The sequence below is a fragment of the Equus caballus genome, chromosome X (genome assembly GCF_041296265.1).
Source record: "Equus caballus isolate H_3958 breed thoroughbred chromosome X, TB-T2T, whole genome shotgun sequence".
Lineage (NCBI taxonomy): Eukaryota > Metazoa > Chordata > Mammalia > Perissodactyla > Equidae > Equus > Equus caballus.
This window is the reverse complement of record NC_091715.1, coordinates 95,037,130-95,054,791: the sequence shown is the minus strand read 5'-3', so window position 1 is coordinate 95,054,791 and position 17,662 is coordinate 95,037,130.

Genomic DNA, 17,662 nt, shown 5'->3' with positions numbered 1-17,662 from the left:
TCAGAAAATTGCAAATTAAAACAAGAGTGAGATACCAATACACACTCATTACAATGGCCAAAATCCAGAGCATTCACAACCCCAAATGCTGGTGAGGGCGTGGAGCAACAGGAACTCTCATACGGTGCTGTTGGGAACACAAAATGGTATGGCCACTTTGGCAGTGGTTATACAATTTAGCAGTTTCCTAAAAAACTAAACATACTTTTACCATTTGATCCAACAATAGCACTCCTTGATATTCACCCAAAGGATTTGAAAACCTATGTCTACACCATAACCCGCGCATGGAAGTTTATAGAAGATTTATTCATCATGGCCAAAACTTGGAAGCGACCAAGATGTCCTTCAGTAGGTGAATGGATAAATAAACTGTGGTGCATCCCGACGATGTAATATTATCCAGTGCTAAAAAAAATAATCCATCAAGCCATAAAAAGATATGGAAGAACTTTAATTGTGTATTATTAAGTGAAAGAAGCCAATATGAAAAGTCTACATAGTGTAGATTCCAACTTTATGACATTCTGGAAAAGGCAAACTATGGAGACGGTAAAAATATCAGTGGTTGCCAGTGTTTGGAGGAGGGGAGCAGGGATGAATAGGCAGAGCACAGTGGATTTTTAGGGCAGTGAAACTACTCTGTGTGATTCCATAAAGATGATACATATCATCATACATTTTTCCAAACCCGAAGAATGTACCACATTAAGAATGAACCATAATGTAAACTATGGACCTTGTGGATTATAATGGGTGAATGTAGGTTCATCAGTCGTAACAAATGTACCACCCTGGTGGGGAATGTTGCTAATGGGAGTGGGGCTATGGCTGTGTGGATGCAGAAGTACGGGGAAATCTTTGTACCTTCCTCTCAATTTTTGGGGGGAATCTAAAACTTCTCTGAAGCAAATAAAATTCTTTGGAAAAAAAACCAGAAAACAAACAAACAAGCAAATCCCAGAGTAAATATTTTGACCTCAGTTCAAACTATGTTTCTTTCTCCATGGTATCATGGTGGTTACTATTGTAATATCTCCAGATTTTATGTAAAGACTATGAGAGTTTAGCACAATCTATCTTTATTCCACATACTAAATATGTTAGTAGCTCTTTGTTTTTTTCCACTAGATACATTCTGTATCCTTTTGATTGTAATTATCTTTTATCCTCCAGGATCCTTTCAAAATCCCACTTCCATTGCCCTCCCATATGCACTTAATATCATGTGTTTAATATATGTGCATGAAGTTTTGTATCCTTGAGATATATATACAGCTTTTGTGTGCGTTAAATATTATGTGTTATCCACCTGATTGTTTGCTCATTTGTGAATAATCTAAGTCTCTGCAAACTTTTAGAGTTTTGCTTTGTCTTTCATGTCTTCAATTTATCGGTATATTTAAGCATTAAGTGTAATTTTTATCTCTGCTCTTTGCACTCTAAGTGAACTTTTACTCTGAGATTTAACATCTTTGCTTCTCTCTTTTATTCTTGGAAATTTTTGGTTTTATTTGGTTCAGTTATTTAGTTATTTAGTTATCTCCTATTTGGTTAGTTATCTCCCTTTATGACCACGATTATGTGAATAAAGATACTTCTACTTCTACGTCCCATATCTTTTAATGTTTCTTTTATATTTTTCATCTCTTGCTGATGCCTTCTGGAAGAGGTTCTCACCCTTGTAACTCACTATTTCTTTTTCTTTTTTTTTTTTTGAGGAAGGTTAGCCCTGAGCTAACATCTGCCGCAAATCCTCCTCTTTTTGCTGAGGAAGATGGCTGGCCCTGAGCTAACATCCATGCCCATCTTCCTCTACTTTATGTGTGGGATGCCTGCCACAGCATGGCTTGCCAAGTGGTGTCATGTCCCCTCCCAGGATCCGAACTGGCGAAACCTGGGCTGCCGAAGCGGAACGTGCGTACTTAACTGCTGAGCTGCTGGGCCGGCCCATCCTTTTCTTTTCTGACTATATCCATTCTACTATTCAACTCTTCTATTAAGTCATTTATTTCCAACATTACATTTTCGTATACAGGAACTCCAGTTTGTTCTTTATTGATGCTTGTTTCTTCTTCATTTTCTAATATTCTGCCTTACCTTTATGGGAATATTCTTTATAACTTGTTTTACATTATTGTAATCTCTGGCCTATCAATTCCACTTCTTCTAGTATGTAGTTGTTATCTTTTTAGATGTCCTCAGACATCATCTCCCATGGATGGAGGAAAGGGAAAGGCCAGGAACAAGCCTCAGAGCAGAGGTCTCAGAGAGAGAGCTTATTGCTACCATGTGGGCTATAACATGCTTAGTTTCCCTTCCTCTATCCCCTAGTATGCCACTCTGGGAACCTTATGACTCTCTGCCCTGACATTGTTCTTTTACAAGTGCTGCCTGTCTTGGTTGTAATCACTTAGCCTGTCGTATAGGAATGGAAGATCTGGGGTCGAGGAGGCGATGCCCGTTGTGCTAGCATATCCTAGTTATCTGCTTGCACATCCAATCTGCTTTCTGTGCTGCCTTTATGTAACCCTCTGACTCCATTGGGTGCTTGACTGGTGTTGCTATTTCTCTTCCCAAGACCGGTGACACAGCAGGGGATGAGCCACATCTGACAAAGTTGCAAACAGAAAAGGCACAATTAGAAAGCTCTACTTAACTTATTGTCTTTTCTTAGATCCATACCAAGAAAAACTCTCTAGGTGGCCATTTCCTCACCTCCATCACTGTTTCTCACATGCTTTGTACTACACTTTAAGAGCCTTCAACTTTACTCTTACTTCTGGAGGCATCGCCAGAATTCAGTTTGGATGTTGGCAGTTTTTGTTAGTTTGCAAATTTGTCAGCTTGCTTTTTAAATACTTTCTTTGTGATTATAAATGTAGTACATATTCACTGTGGAAAATTTATAAAATAAAGAAAACGATAATGAAGAAAATGAAAGTTGCCTATAATCTCGCCATTCAAAAACAATTGCAACGGTTTAGCACATTTCCTTAAAACTCATATATACACACACATTTGACATAATTGAGATAATATAACACTGTATATATAGGTTTGTTTCTAGGATTTTCAGTTAATAATATGGTATAGGTATTTTTCCATGTCATTAAAACTATTTATATCATTTTTAAAAATTATCTTATAATATCAACTTGGATTTATATCACAGCTAATTGGCGGCTGCCTAAGACAGGAAGATAAATGTAACTTATAACCCATACTCTAATCGAATAGTTTCTTTGGTATCTATGCCTTCTCAGTGACGTGATAGATTACTGCATTTTGTGACTCCTACAAATGACCATGACTGATGGTACTCTTCTGGATATGGGTCTCCTAGAAAAAGAGTTGGCCCAGTTATGCTTTCCTCCTACTTATGGTTCTCTCTGTTTGCTGATTTTCATCAGTAAGCCCTGATGGCTACCAGCTGGGTTTTGTTGCAAACGCTTTCAGTGAACATTAAAAACAGATACCTTTGATGAGATTGTTTAAAAATATCTCAGTCATTGTACATCCTCATTGCTTAGAGACTTTTAGGAATGTAAGCTTTAGAGTAAGGAAGGACAGTATAATTTTTCCATCGAATGTGTGAGCTAAGAGGTACAAGATCATCTGTTTTATGGTTGCCGTAAACCAGGTGACTCCCTTGTCTTCTGACTCCTACTTCAGTACTCTCCTTGCTATGCTGTGTTTATATCAGTGTAGCACCTCTAAGAGGGCCTCACTATCTGGGGGGTGAGGGGCGAATTAGCACTGTAAAACTTCTGTTCGCATTCTTACACTTCACAAGATTAAGGAATGAGTTCAGATGGACTTTCCTTCCCTGCAAATTCGCCACTCCAAAGGTGATATGTATTTTATTTCACTGTAAAGTAAAGTTTTTATTTTTAAGTAAAGGATGCAAAACAGAACAAAAAATAAAAATGGAAACAAAATGAAAAGCAACCAAACAAACACAATTCCGGAATTTTCTATTCCTAGGTTGAAGTGTAATCTGCTGAAATCACAAAGTCAATTTAAGCTCTATTTATAATGGCTGAAGTTAAAATTCAATGATATTGTATTGTGTTACTGGGAGTGTGGAAGGATAGTTCAATTATGGTACACCTAGTTTTCTCTTGATTATCTTTGATTAAAATATAACTTTCATGGGTGGGTTAATATTCTAAAGGAGGAGATAGCCATTATACACTTCATCTACAGATCATATCAACAATAATGTGTTATAGCTTTTGGTGTAGAATAAACATTTGCATCTAGTATTATTATAGAAATACAACTGATCATCTTCTATATATGTTGGTGGTTTAGGTTAAATGGAAGAAAATGCAGTCTGTTCTGAAGATTCAGGTACTCAACTCAGAAACATTTCCTGGGATCTCTGAGGAGATATTGAAGTTATTTAACTTTATCAAGTTTCCACATGATAGAATGTTACTAAAAATGGCCCCAATTTTCTCTCCATTTCTAAACAAGCTAAATTAATAATCAAGACAAAAAGTTTGGTTACTCAGAAAATTCTATATATACACTATTTTTTAACTATCAAAAAAGTTGTTTCTGATCCTAAATCTGTTTTCCCATGGAAATACAGTTTGGATGTATACTTTGTGTAAAGCCAGCATATATTAAAAGGGTGAAAACTATATAGTGTTTTATTCTCTCAAAGCATCTTCATATCCATCATCTCACTTGATACATTAATCCCATGAGGTAGGACATAATTTATTGTCCTTGAATGACTAACATTTTAAAAAAACCTGAGACACAGACAAGTTTAAATGGCTGATCCAAGGCACATAGCAAATAAATGACAGCGTCAAGGCTAGTATCCAAATCTTTTCACTTGTAATCCAGTGCTTTGTCTGCAATATTATGCTGAATTTTACCTATAATTGCATATACCTAATCATTCATTATTATGTTAACATGAGAAACCAACAAAATTAGAAGATTTTAAGGTGCAAGGATCAGGCAAAGAGGCGATTTATAACACTTTAGGAACTTAGAGGCTCTCTCAACTTCCTCTTCTAGACAAGGAATTAATAACTTTGAATGACAGTACTAGAGTTACCAATGAACTCCATGTGAATTGCTTGCTTTTTGCAGCGTTTTATACCATTATTTAGCTGAGTGGTGTGAGATGAAGCCAGCTCTGCTATTTCATGAGATTAATCAATTTATACTATCTTATTTTTAAAACCCTGTGGGGAGGGAAAATGTCAGGACCCCAATCACTCACAATAGTCTAATCCACGGTTCAGACCTTCTAGCAGATGACCTTCTTGCCCTGAGAGGTGACAGGGTGAGTGTGCATGATCAAAGAAGCATTGCTGTGCTGAATACTTCCAATGGGGGTCTCTTTTGTATCTATATTTTCGGCATGCACTTTGTCTTTTTAACTCATTCTCTGTCAGATTTCAGTCGTAGAAGACTATATTTATACTCCCTCCTTCAGCTCTCCCATTTTTCATTGATGCTCTGTTCTTCCCAAGGTGATTTATTTTCTATTTTGTTTGTTTGTTTACTTTGTAGCTAATTAATGCACCTCAAGTGACTGAGGATAGCACTATTAATGATTCTATCCTTGAATTCTCCTTCCTATTTCCATTGTGACAGAATAATGTCTCTGAAGAATTCCACCCCACTTCTTCTAACCCCAGCTCTCAAAGAATTGGCTTGTTTGCTAATGATTCTAGCATTAAAAAGTATTAATTATGTACCTTAGCTTTCATTTTCTAAGAGATCATATTGTATATCTGCTACTTATTACGAAATTCCCTTCCCCACAAAGCATTCTTAGTTCTATATTGGTAGGCTGAGGTTTAGAAATAACCTTAAGAAAAAATTGCAACATTTGTGCACATTGACTTTCACTGTCCTTTTATAATATTTTTGATGTGAAACTTAAGTAACTGCAGTATTTTACATTGATATGAATTGCGGAATAATATTTTGAAATCAATGACCATAACAGATATAACTTCCCAGTGCAAGTGATAGAGCTGTATAGGATAGATGAATGGCATTAGCAGCAGTTGTTCAATAGCCAGATTCCTTATAAACATAGTTTCAAATCACAGCAAGGCTGACCTTTTGTACAGCATCCCTTAGGGTCTTGATTATATGTAACTTTAAATTGCCTTTAAATATCATATTTCATCTCTCCAAGAAGATTTAAATGTCTTTGAAGTCCTTACAAAAATGCATTTTCCAATTTTTATGTCCATTCAGAATATAAAAGTCTGCATCTATTGATATTTATTGTTTGATACATAACTTTCCCAATAATAAACGGGAAACCTTTACAGGTTGTCGATTTTTAAAATAAATAATACAAAATGTTAATTGAACACTTAATATATGTTAGCACATCTAAGTGCTTTATGCACATTAACCCATTGAATGCTCATAAAACTCCAGGAGGTTGCAGTGACTTTCTGTTCCAGAATAAGATGCAGTAGACACAATTCTGTCTTTCCTGCTTTGTGGACTTAAAAATCATGGATATTATACATAAAACAAATATATAAAGATTCTGAAAGGTAGAGAGGAAGAGGAGACTGGCTAGGGACCTTGGGATCTGAGGAATTGGCCCAGTTGTGAGTTCCAGGGTTGCGTTGTTGTGTTCTTTTTGGGGAGGCCGCACATATCCTAGAAAGGGTTCTAGAGAGCTTGGCAACCTGAAAAGACCAACAAGTAAAATTCAAAAGAGCCCCAAGAAGAACCTGTCCTCTCTAGCCAGTGGACCAGAAAAGGAGCAGCCTAGGAAGACAAAAACTTTTAGAAATAAATCGTCCTATCCCCAAAAAGCACCATGGAGAAAACTGTAGCCCCATGCCCACCGTATCAGCAAAACTCAAGGGGAGAGCCTAGATTTCCACCTCAGCAGATATAACGAGTCATACTTCTCCCTCCCCATCCCCGACTGGGGTGGTATCAGAGGAGGCAAAGTGAGGCACTGGGACTTTCAGCCCTGACCAGTGAAAAGAAAGTCCTGCATGTAATCCCTTCTAATATCAGTGGAGTGCACATGGTGAGCAGTAATGAAGTACCCCACGCTTTCTCAGCCAGGGTGTTGTTGGTAAAGGCCTAGTGGGGAGCTTTAAATCCCACCTCACCCAGCAATAATGAGAAGTCCCTTCCTTCTTGGTGTCAATGGGAGCCAAGGTGGAAACCTGGACTTTTACTCCCACCTGATGGTAACAAGTGAACACCCACTTCTTCCATGCACAAGTAGTGTCAGTGGAAAGCAGCAAAGACAAAAGTTTAAATGAGATCCATTCTCATAATATAATACCCCAAATGTCCAGGTATCAATAAAAAAATCACTTAGGCTAAGTACTTGGAAAATCAAAACTTGAATGAAAAAAGACAATCAATACTTACCAACACCTCAATGACAGAATTGTTGCAATTAGCTGATGAATTTAAAGCAACCATCATAAAAATGCTTCAAGGAGCAATTATGAGCAGACTAACATTTGTGTCATAGAGTTTTAAAGGAGAATAGAAAGAGGGTGGAGCTGAAAGAGTAAAGATGAAACTATGGCTAAAAAATTCTTAAATTTGCAAAAGGCATAAACCTATAGATTAAAGAAGTTGAATAAACCCCAAACTGCATATATTCAAAGAAATCAAAGATATATCATAGTTAACCTTTGAAAAACTGAAAATAAAGAAAAAATATTGAAAGCAGCAAGACAGCAATGAAATTTTTCCTAGACTTGAAAAACAATTCAAATGTCTGATGTCTCATCAGACATCATGGAGGCCAGCATGGGCACGATATTTTTCATGTGCTAAAAGAAAATAACTGTCAGCCAAGAATTTTATATTCAGCAAAAGTATCCTTTAATAATGAAGGAGAATCAAGACAAATTTCAGATATAGAAAAATTAAGAGAATGTGTTGGCAGCAGACCTACTTCAAAAAGAATCACTAAAGGACCTGCTTGAAACAGAGAAAAAATGATAAAGAAGTCTTGGAACACGAGGAAGGAAGAAACAACAAAGAAAGAGTAAAAGTATGGGTAAATGCAATAGACTTTCCTTCTCCTCCTGTGTTTTCTAAATTATGTCTTATGGTTAAAGCAAACACAACACTGTCTGATGTGGTTCTAAATGTATTAGAGGAAATATTTAAGTCATTATAAATGAAGGATGGTAAAGTGGAATAAAGGGAACAAAGGATTCTATACTTCACTCAAACTGGTAAAATCTCAATACTAGTAACTATATTACATATGCATATTGTAATACCTAGAGCAATCACTAAGAAAACTATACAAAAAATACACTAAAAACCATGAGAGATACATAAAAATGGAATTCTAAATCTAAGTATAAGTGAGCCACAGGAATGCAAAAATAAAGTAGAACAGAAATACAGAACAGAACAAAGAAAACCCAAAAATGAAATGCCCATTTAAGCCCTAGTATATCAAAAATTACATTAAATGTAAATGGTGTAAATGCAACAATTAAAATGCAGAGATTAACAGTCAATAAGAAAACATAACCTAACTATATGCTGTTTTTAAAAAACTCACCTCTGGGCTGGCCTTGAAGCACAGTGGTTAAGTTCTCGTGTTCCACTTTGGTGGCCTGGGGTTTGCTGGTTTGGATCCTGGGGGCAGATGTAGGCACTGCTTGTCAAGCCATGCTGTGGCAGGCATCCCACATATAAAGTAGAGGAAGGCTGGCACAGATGTTAGCTCAGGGCTAGTCTTCCTCAGCAAAAAGAGGAGGATTAGCAACAGATGTTAGCTCAGGACTAATCTTCCTCAAAAAAAAAGAAAACTCACCTCAAGAATAACAATATAGGTTGATGCTATACACTCAATATTTGTGTCCCCCAAAAATTCATATGTTGAAATCTAATCCCCAAGGTGATGCTGTTTGGAAGTGGAGTCTTTGGGAGGTGATTATATCATGAGGGTAGAGCCTTTGTGAATGGGATTAGTGCCCTTACAAAAGAGATCCCAGGGACCTCCCTCATCCTTTCTACCATGTGAAGGCACAGAAAAAAGATATGGACCTGGAAACAGGCTGTCACCAGACACCAGATCTACCACTGCCTTGATTTTGGACTTCCCAGCCTGCAGAATTTTGAGAAATGTCTGTTGTTTAAGCTACCCAGTCTATGGTATTTTTGTTAAAGTGGCTCAACCAGACTAAAACAGTTGATTAAAAGCCAAATAATAAAAAATATATACTATTCAAACACTAATCAAAAGAAAGCTGTGATATCTTTATTAATAGCAAACAAAATAGATTTCTGGACAAAAAGAATTACCAGAGATAGAGAGCAACATAATATAATGATAAAAGGGTCAGTACACAGGAAGACATAGCAATCCTAAATGTGTATGCACAAACATCAGAACTGCAAAACATGTGAAGCAATAACAGTTAAAGCTGATAGGAGAAATAGAAAAATCCACTAACATAGTTGGAGAACTCTTCACCCATCTTTCATCAATTGATAGAACTACTAGATGGAAAATCAGCAAAGAAACAGAACTGAAAAACATCCAACAACAGAATCTAATTGAAATATGTAGAACAACTTACCTAATGATAGCAAAGTACACATTTTTTTCAAGCACTCATGGAACGTTCTCCAAGAAAGACCATACCCTGGTCCATAAAACAAATCTCAACAAATTTAAAATAATTGAAATCATACCATGTAGGTAGCCATTATTAACAGAAAAATACCAGGAAAATATCCAAATAATTGGCAACTAAATGATACGCTTCTAAATAAACAACAGGTCAAAGAGGAAGTCTAAAGAGAACTCACAATTACATTGTACTTTATGACAATGAAATTGCAACATATCAAAAACATTGGAATGCAGCAAAAGCAGTACTAAGAGGGAAGATTATATCACTAAATGTTTACATTAGCAAAGGAGATAGTTAAAAATCATGATCTAAACTCCCACCTTAAGAAACAAGAAGAAGAGTAAAATAAATAAGAAACCTAAAGCAAGCAGAAGGAAGGAAATAATAAATATAAGAGCAGAAATCAATGAAATTTAAAAGAATGTTCTCTTTGACTCTCTTCTGTTATCAATATATATATCCTCTATTAGAGAGAGCTCAGCAAGTAACTTGCCTTCAAATATTGCTTTTATACAGATAACTCCTAAGTGTAGATTTTTAACCCAGTTATTTCTCTTAAATCTCAGACCCATGGATCCAACTGCCTAGTGGATAGCTCCACTTGGCTATTCTGATGGTACTAAATATGTCTAAAATTGAATTTATTACCTTTCCACCAAATGTGATGTCCCCTCTTTGGTATTTCATATCTTGGTGAATGATTCCCAGTTGCCTTAATTGGAAACCTGTGACTTCTTGGCTTCTCCATCTACACCCCAAAGTAGTGATGAGTTCTTATTAATTTTGCCTCATTTATAGGTCTTGAATCAATTCATTCTCTATCTCCACTGTGAACACTTTAGTTAAGACCATAGACTTTCATCTGTGGTAATTCCTGCCTTGGACCTTAACTCTCTTCAATACGTTTTCCACACTGGCACTAAAATCGTCTGTATGAAACTCAAGACTGATCATTTTAGCCCCCTACTTAAAATATTTTAGTGATGCTCCATTGATCATAGAATGAAATACAAACTCCTTAACATTTATTAAAGGTCCTTATGCTCTGCTCTATGCCTGTCTCTCTATGTTAATTATATCCTCACCCAAGTCTATTATTTTTCTAGATAAGAATCTTTTATGCCTATAAGTCCTTTCACATATGAGTCTTTTCACAAGCTGCTGCTTCTGTGAGAACACGTCTTCTCTGTTCAACCCCACCCCACCCAGTTCCTAATGATGGCCAGATTTTCACATAGATTTTATATTAAAAATTAACCATATATGTCAAAAACTTGGATCTACATAAAGAAAGGGAAAAAATTAGAGAAGGAATAAGTGGAGGCAAAACAAAAACCCCTTTTTAAATTCTTAACTGATTTAACAGACAACAATTTGTTCAAAAGAATAATAGCAAGTGTATTTGATTATGTATGCTTATTGCTATGATCTGAATGTTTGTGCCCCCTCAAAATTTGTACATTGAAATCCTAACCCCCAATGTGATGCCCTCGGGAGGTGATAAGGTCATGAGGACAGAGACCTCATGATTGTGATTAATGTCTTTATAAAAGAGACCCCACAGAGCTCCTTAGCCCTTTCCACCAAGTGAGACTACAAGGAGATGTTTGTAGTATGCAATTGCAAAAAGAGCCCTCACCAGAACCTGACCATGCTGGCACCCTGATCTTGGACTTCTAGCCCCCAAAACTATGAGCAATAGATTATTGCTGTTTTATAAGCCACTCAGGCTATAGTGTTTTGTTATAGCAGCCCAGATGGACTAAGACACATTGATACATATATAAGATTATATGCATGCATTATATATGCTTATATAGATACATATTGTGATAGCATATGTTTGTATATATATGCTTATATATAAGTGGAATTAATTACAACAATGATACAAGGGACAAGAGAAAGGAATTAGGATTATTTTGCTATTATAAGGTACTCATACTAACCATGAAGTGGTAAAGTGACATTTGAAAGTGGTCTTAGATTAGTTGTAAATGTATATTGCAAATTCTAGGGCAACAACCAAAAAAAAAATTTAAAAAGAAATATAACTGATATGCTAAGAAAGGAATGAAAATGGAATAATATAAAATGCTCAATTGAAACTAGAAAATGGAGAAAAGTTACAAAGTAAAAGTAGGAACAAAGAACAAGGGCAATTAATAGCAAACAGTAACAAATACAGTAGATAGAAATCAACTATATCAATAATCACTTTGAATACCAATGATCTGAATGAACCAATTGAAAGACAGAGGTTATTGGGCTGGATCAAAATGCAGTATCCAATTGTATTTTGTCTACAAGAAATCTACTTTAAATACAAGGACACATGTATATTAAAAGTTAATTAATGGGGAAGTATAATACATGCCAACACTAATCAAAAGAAAATGGGAGTAGCTATATTAATTTGAGACAGAGCAAACCTCAGAGCAAGGAAAGTTATCAGCGATAAAAATGGGCATCACATAATGGTAAAGAAGTCAGGGCTCCAAGAATGCATAACAAGCCTTAAAGTGTATGCTTCTAACAACAAACCACCAAAGTAAATGAGGCAAAAACCGATAGACTGAGTGACATCAGCAAGATGGCAGAATAAGAGGTCTTGGCTCTCATTTCCACACAGAAACACTGATTTAACAACTATATATGGACCAGAATACCTTTGTAAGAACTCAAGAATCTAGTCAAAAAGTTGCAGCACCCCAGAAGAGCACAAGACTAAGAATGGCTGCATTGAATTGGATAGGAAGATCAGTTTCACTTTGTCCATGTATCCTCCTCTTCCATGTCCACACAGCTCAGTACTGAGAAAGATCCCCTTCCCCGTGATTTTCCTGCAGGGAAAGGAGAGAACAAGGGGTGCAGCCAATGTATCCAGCTTTTCAGGGCACTGCCAAAGAGATCCACTTCTATCTTTCCTCATCTAGAGTGCTGAGGGATCTGGCATGGTTGGAATTCCCAGGGAAAGCTAAGAATGGAGAAGAAGAGTGAGTGACTCTTAGTAGCGTGTGTGGTCCAGGAAGCCAGTGTGGCCCCTGGCAATTTGTGCAGATCACAGCTACTGGCATGCATTACAGCTGTTGGCACTGATGGTAGTGCCATCATGAATTGCATGCACTGAAAGCCAGCATGAATTGCAGTTGCCAGGGTGGATTGCAGCTGTTTGTACAACCTCCAGTGGCTGGCACAGCTCCCAGTGGCCTGCACTGCCCCCAACAGCCATTGCAGACTCTATTTGCCTGGGCAGCCCACAGCAACCAGTATGGAGTTCAGCACTCAGCATGGATCATAGCAGCTGATATGAATAATAGCAGCCAGTGCCAGTCACAACAGCCAGCATGGCCCCCAACAGACAGCACGGCTTGCAGTAGCCAGTGCTGCCCGCAGCATCTGGTACAGCTCCCAGCAGCCAGGAAGGATCTCAGCAGACTGCATAGTTATTGGCAGACAGTGCAGTTCCCAGCAAATGACATGAATCTCAGCAGCCAGAGGCTCTAGGCAGCTAGCAATGCTTTTGGCTGATAGTGCAGATGTCAATAAATGCTGTAGCTCTCAGCAGTTGAGATGGCTTTCAGCAGCTGGCTCAGCTCTGCAAGACTGGGAGAAGGCACACAATCCTGAGACTTCTCCTTCAGGGGAGAGGAAGAAATGTAGAGCTTATACCCAATATCCATGAATCTCAGTGCACTGCCCTAGGGAAAAGGGGAAGGCAGCTGTTAGTACACAGCATAGTTCAATGGAAAAGGAGAAGGTGTAAAATCCTAAGTTTGCTTCTTCAGGAAGGAGGGAGAGAAGTGAAGCTTGTGTCTAACATCAGGAGACAGCGCAGTTCCCAGCAAATGACATGAATCTCAGTACACTGCCCTAGGGACAAAGGTGGGGGGGAGGGTGGTTCTCAGCATCCAGCATGGCTCTGCAGGATTGGGAAAAGGTGCACAATCCTGAGACTTCTCCTTCAGAAGGGAGAGAGAGAAGTGGAATATGAACATCAGTAAGAAAGGTGTGAGATATACTCAGAATGTCTAGCTGCACTGATTAGTGAAGGTCTTTGCCTACCAAAGCCAATCTGTAAAAACTGTAAGAGATGACAACTTCTTCAAATGAGCAAAATTACAAAGAAGATGAACAATCAGGGAAATATGACAGTATCAAAGGAAAAAAATAAATCTCTAGTAACTGAGCCTAAAGAAATGGAGATCTAAGAATTGCCTGGCAATTCAAAAAATAATTTTTCTGAAAAAGCTCAGTGAGGTATAAGAGAACACAGATAGATATGTAATAAAATCAGTAAAATGAGACAAAAACAAAATGAGAAGTTCAACAAAGAGATAGAAATCATAAAAAAGAACCAAAAGAAGTTTAGGAACTAAAAAATACAACAACTGAATTAAGAAACTCAATAGAAAGCCTTAACAGCAGATTTGGTCAAGAAGAAGAAATAATCAGCAAACTTAAAGAGACATTTGAAGTTATCCAGTCAGAAGAACAGAAAGCAAAAACAACAAAAAAGTGTCAAGGAAACCTAAGGAACTTACGAGATACTATCAAATAAATCAAGATCCCCATTATAAGAGTGTAGAACGAGAAAAGAGAGAGAATTGGGCAGAAAGCTTATTTAAAGAAATAAATTTAAATACTAATCATTTAAAGAAATAATCCAAAATCTGGGATTAGAAATGGACATCCTGATTCATGAAGTCCAGTGAAGACAATGAAGAGGAGCCCAAATAATCCTATAAAAAGATGCATTATCATCAACTTCTCAAAAGTCAAAGACAAAGAGAGAACTTTGAAAGCAGCAAGAGGAAAGTGACTTATCATGGAAGAGGAAGTCCCGATTAAGACTAACAGCAGATTTATCATCAGAAACATTGCAGGCCAGAAGGGAGTGGGATGATATATTTAAAATGCTGAATGAAAAAAATGCCAACCAAGAATACTATACATGACAAAACTGTCTTTTAAAAATGAAGTAGATATAAAGATGTTCTGAGACACACAAAAGCTAAGGGAATTCATCACCACCAGACCTGATATACAAGAAACGCTAAAGGGAGTTCAAGTTGAAATGAAAGTACACTAAACAATAATACACAAGCTTATGAAAGCATAAAACTCATTTTACAAAGGTAAAATATAGTGAAAAATACAGAACTGTATTACTGTAATGCTGGTTTATAAATCACTCTTCATTTTAGTATAAAATTAAAAGTCAAAAGTATGAAGAATAACTATAACTATAAACAATTTTAATGGATACTTAGTATAAAATGATGTAAACTCTGATATCAACAACATAAAATGTAGGGGAAGAAGAAGTAAAATTGTATGTGAGATTGAAGTTGAGATGTTATCAGCTTAAAATAGACTATTATAACAGTAAGATGTTTTATGAAAATCTCATGATAATCACAAAAAATAGAGAAGATACACAAGATAAAAAAAGGACTCAGAGAATATCACTGCCAAAAAACCTGTGATGAAACACAAAGACCGCAAGAGTGAAAAAGGACAAGAGAATTACAATAAAAGCAGAAAACAATGAACAAAATGGCAACAGTAGATGCTTCCTTACAAATAATTTATTTAATGTAAATGGATTAAACTCCTCAAGCAAAAGACATAGAGTGGGTGAATGGATAACAAAACAAGACCCAGCTTCATGCTGCGTACAGGGGACTCTCTTTAGATTTAAGGACAAATATTGGCTGAAAGTAAAGGTATGGGGAAAGATATTCCACGCAAATGGTAAACAAAAGAGAGTAGGAGAGGCTATACTTATTTCAGACAAAATAGACTTTAAATCAAAACCCATCAAAAGAGACAAACATTATATAACGATAAACAAGACAATTCACCAGCAAGATATAGCTATTACATATACACCCAACATCAGAGCACCTAAATATATAAAGCAAGTATTAACAGATCTGAAGAGAGAAATAGGCAGCAATACAATATTAGTAGAATTCTGTTGTGTGGAAGGCAATGCATATGTCTATTAGGTCCATTTGGTCTATCATTTGATTCAAATCCACTGTGTCCTTCCTGATTTTCTGTCTGGATATTCTAGCCATTATTGAAAGTGGGGTGTCAAGCCAAATTCAACAACACATTAAAAGGATCATACACCGTGATAAGTGGGATTTACTCCTGGGATACAAAGATGTTTCAACATATGAAAATTACTAAATATGATACACTATGTTGACAGAAGGAAGGATAAATATCACATGACAGTCATAATATATGCAGAAAAAGCATTTGAAAAAATTCAACTACCCTTTCATAATAATGATGCTCAACAAACTAGGTATACAAAGAATGTGCCTCAACATAATAAAGGCCATATATGATAGCCCACAGCAAATATACTCTATGGTGAAAAACTAAAAACTTTTCCTCTAAAATCAAGAACAAGACAAGGATGCCTTCTCTCATCATTTCCATTCAACATAGTGCTGGAAGTCCTAACAATTAGGCAAGAAAAAGAAATGAAAGTTATTCAAGTTGGAAAAGAAAAAGTAAAATTATCTGTTTGCAGAAGACATGATCTTATAATAAAAAAACCCTAAAGACTACACAAAAAACTCAGAACCATTAAAAAAATTCGGTAAAGTTACAGGCTATAAAATCAACATACAAAAGTCAATTGCATTTCTATACATTGTCAACAAACTATCTGGAAAGGTAATTAAGAAAACAATCCCATTTACAAAGGCAACAAAACAAATAAAATACTTAGCAATAAACTTAACTAAGGGAGTGAAAGACGTGTGCACTTAAAACTGTAAAACATTGATGAAAGACACTAAAGAAGACACAGACAAATGGAAAGACATCTGTGTTCACGGAATGGAAGACAATATTGTTAAAATGTCTGTACTACACAAAGTGATCTACAGATTCAATGTAATCCCTATAAAAATCCCAATGGCATTTTTTACAGAAATAGAAAAAATAATTCTACAGGTCATATGGAACCACAAACAATCACAAATACCCAAATTCATCCTGAGAAAGGAGCTTAAAGCATGAGGCATCACACTTTCTGATTTCAAAATATATTACAAAACATGTTACAAAAGCTATAGTAATCAAAATACTGTGGTACTGGAATAAAGACAGACCCAGGCTGATGGAAGAGAATAGGGAGTGCAGAAATAAATCCATGTGAATGCAGTCAACTGATCTTTGACAAGGACGTCAGGAACATATAATGGGGAAAAGACAGTCTTTTTAACAAGTAGTGTTGGGAAAGCTCAATATTAACATGCAAAAGAATGAAACTGGACCCCTATCTTACACCATACAGAAAAATCAACTCAAAATGGATAAAAGATTTGAATGTTAGACCTGATACTGTAAAATTCCTTGAATAATACACAGGGGGAAAGTTTCATGACATTGGTTTTGGTAATGATTTCATGGGTATGATACCAAAAACGCAGGTAGCAAAACAAAATATAAACAAGTGGGACTACATCAAAGTACAAAGTTTCTGTACAACAAACGAAATAATCACACAGAAGAAAGGTAATCTATCTAGTGGGAGAGCATATTTGCAAACCTTTTATGCTTATAAAGGGTTAATTTCCAAAATATACATGGAAGTCCTACAACTCAATAGCAAAATACTAAAAACCCATTTACAAAATGGGCTAAGCACTTGAATAGACATTTCTCCAAAGATGGCATACAAATGATCAGCAGGTATATAAAAAAATACTGAATGTCACTAATAATCAGAGAAATACAAATCAAAACCACAAGGAGATATCATCTCACACCTGTAAGGATAGCTATTAGCAAAAAATAAATGATAACAAGTGTTGGCGAGGATGTGGAGAAATTTGAACACTTGTACACTGTTGGTGGGAATGCAAGATGGTTCAACTCATATGGAATACAATTTTGAAGTTCTTCAAAAAATTAAAAATAGGACTACCATAAGATCCAGCAATCCCACTTCTGGATATATATCCAAAACAATTGAAATGAGGATCTTGAAGAAA